The sequence below is a fragment of the Austrofundulus limnaeus genome, unplaced genomic scaffold (genome assembly GCF_001266775.1).
Source record: "Austrofundulus limnaeus strain Quisiro unplaced genomic scaffold, Austrofundulus_limnaeus-1.0 Scaffold105, whole genome shotgun sequence".
Classification (NCBI taxonomy): domain Eukaryota; kingdom Metazoa; phylum Chordata; class Actinopteri; order Cyprinodontiformes; family Rivulidae; genus Austrofundulus; species Austrofundulus limnaeus.
This window is the reverse complement of record NW_013952507.1, coordinates 1,251,856-1,255,102: the sequence shown is the minus strand read 5'-3', so window position 1 is coordinate 1,255,102 and position 3,247 is coordinate 1,251,856.

Sequence of the window (3,247 nt, the reverse complement as noted above, 5' to 3'; positions counted from 1 at the left end):
TGGTTTTTAAAATAAACACTAATTCTGCATTCACAAGTACTTAAAAGTTTAGTATTCAAGTCTAAAAGTTTGATAACATTTTAATTCAATTCATTTTACTGCTTGTAATAAGTTGCCAGTTTCCTCTCCTTATCACTTTTTCTCCAATTCGTAAACTGTCTTACAAAAAAAAAAAAATAAAAGCTTTACAACAACAAAGTGACAGTACAAAGAGGGACTGGCAAAGTGGCAGACCGTGTTCTCATGAAACTCTTCTGAAAAACTGAACAGACACWGTTTCTGTTCTGCTTTTCCTCCATGTATTGGACTTGCCAACCAATTAGTCATGCAGCTCAAGCCTTGAACTGAAAATGGTTGAAGTAAGAGAACAAACAACTTCCTGCAGCACCATGCTGAGTGGAGAATGCCTGGCTTGTTCGTGCACCACGAAATGCTAATAGTCTATGATAAAGCTGAATTCCAAATATGAAAATGCGGACTGAAAGGTTGGCGGAGGGATGAAAACGCAAAAAGGGGCTTTGCTCAATTTTTTTATATTTTTACTTGTTAATGTTCAACTGAGTCTAAAACACCAAACATGCATTATAATACTTCAAACAACAGTTTAAAGGGGACATTTGTAAAATCCACTATTTTAGCCATTTAATGCATTTTGTTGTGAACTTAAAGTAGAAGTGGGTCATTTTTTTCAACCTGTTTAGTTTTCTCTATTTTCGATGTAATTTTCTGAAATTTTACATGAATTTATTTGTGACGAGACTTCTAGATRAGGTCTGGACTTACCAACTACAAATTGGTGGTCTTCATCCTCTTCTGGGTCAGACTTTGGTCCCAACATGTAGGGCTGGATGGACAAGTCTGCCCTWGTCAACATCTTTTAATTCATTTGTAAATAAAAAGTTTCTGTGCAGCTATATGTTCATAAAATCCTCTATGAAACAAGAATGCACCTCGTTTAGATTTAAAGGGACAGCCTCAAAATGAGCTTATCTGAGAGACCTCAGAAAAGAGGCTTGTGGAGTTACAATAAGTAGGAATTTAGACCAAAGCATTGCAGTTCCACTTTACATAGACCCCAACTGAAGGATTTAAATGTGAAAAAGGAGGATTTAAAAGCTTCATAGTCTCATTTAAGATATTAAAGATATTAAATATCTCACAGGCAATTTCAATAAACTGCTTTTTTATCATGCATCTGTTCATGTTCCCACTTTTCTTTAAGCACTTGTTTGAAAACTGAAGCAGATCATGTATAATTTTGTGTTTTTAGGTTCCAAAACACCTTATCAGTAAAATGATGTTATACAATTCCAAAATTTTGTTGAATGTAAAAAACAATTCTAATTTTTTTGCAGTGCAGATATATTTTTCAGTGCTGTTCAAACTTTTATATTTGTAAACTTTATTCATTAAGGGGTGCATTTTACCACAATTTGGTTGGCAAACTCGAACAGACCTTGTGACTTGTCCTTTACTGATTTTGCAGCTAAAGTGTGTGTTGCATAATTCATTCAGTTGTTGACGGAATGTTAATACAGCAGCACACCCAGTGTGTGCTTGTTGACGTCCTCCATAGTTTCAAGGGCTGAGATGAAGGTAAACACAAATACCTTTAGGAAAGAGGAGCACATAAAAGAAGGGAGCCAACAATTATCTGTTACAGCTTCATGTGCTTGCATTTATTAGAAGCAAGCTGTGATGCTTTAAAATATGGAGAAGAGCAGCAAACAGCAATGTGAGTCATAAGATAAGTACCCCATGATATCCTTAGATTGGCAGGTCTTGCAACATTTATATTCAGGCCTCATGGGGAATTAGTTTGAGTAATTTTGACAGATAAAGAATGAGCGTAGAGATGTCAGAGGAAGAAAGTCTGGGTAAATGTGATGAACCGTGGGATAAAAAAATGATTAAAGGACACATTTTGATGGCCTGATGGTGATGAGAGTATAAAATATGAAATAAAGATCTCTTCGTTCTGCAACAGTTCTTTGCCTCTCTTGATTTCCCTTTTCAACCACCTCCTTCATCCTAAAGGTGTTGACAGTGTTGGCCAATTTAGWGCACTCTGTACCGCGACCACCTCTTCAGTCCCTCGCTGAGGATGGATGAATGAATGAGAAGTGGAAGGATGTTTTGAAAGAGAGAGCACTCAGGCAGGGAATGGTAAATTTACAGGTAAATACATGGTGAAACAGACGAGGAGAGAAAATTATAAAATTATGTTATTTAGCAGGGAGGAATAATGAGAATTAATCAGAATGCATGGTATTTTCAGGAATGGAGCTATAGGGCAGCCAAGGGTGGCAATTCTCACCCCTGGCACTTGGTTGGCCACCCCAGGTGCCACCCCAAAATATAAAGAAATGGGGATCTTGGATTTTGTATTTGTATTTAGATTTTTATTTAAAATTGTTCTCTTTTTACCACTGTACTACATAAAATTTCAGCTGTGTATGTTTAATTTGGTTGATAGCATTTTGTAAAATTAGCATTAGTGGTTAGCTTAATTTGGGATTAGCACAGCATATTTCCCCTGAATGAGTCTTAAAATAGCTCAATTATAGCAACATGAATTTGGTTAGAAATTGGGTATATTGCTTTGGATTTACTCAACTCAGTTAAGTGGAACCAGTTGACATAACATTGTTAAGTAAATCTAACAATTCATTTCTCAGAGTGCATCTTGAATTTTTTTATTTGTGTTTAGAATTTGGTCAAAAAAGACTATTTCTACAATATTATTCAGCTTTGTTTGCCTACAAATGGCTGAATGTTAAGTTGTGACTATGTTCAACATGTTTTATAGATGTTTTTTTTCCTATGATCACACACATTTTTAAACAACTGAATTAAAGAAAATAAAGAAAAAAAAAAACACCCTGGCCACACCTGTTCCAGTCTGCAAAAAAATCTAGCTCCGCCCCTGAACATTTTAGCTTGGTGAATATTTAGGGAAAAAAAGAGCAGACAAATAAAGCTAAATTATACATCGTGGACGTTACATCACACATCATCCTGTCAAATGTAAACTTAGCTTCGCTCAAACATGTTTTGTTAATGTGTAAATGACAGAAAGTCAGTTTCAGCCACTTGTACTGTACAACCTCTACTTTATTATACTATTTACAACAAAGGATGCTTAGAAACAAATGTGAATATTTGCAGTGCTGCATTTTTTTGGGGATAAAATTTGTTAGAACCAAAACTGAAACTAAGAGCACTGCACTATGACCCTTTTATTCAT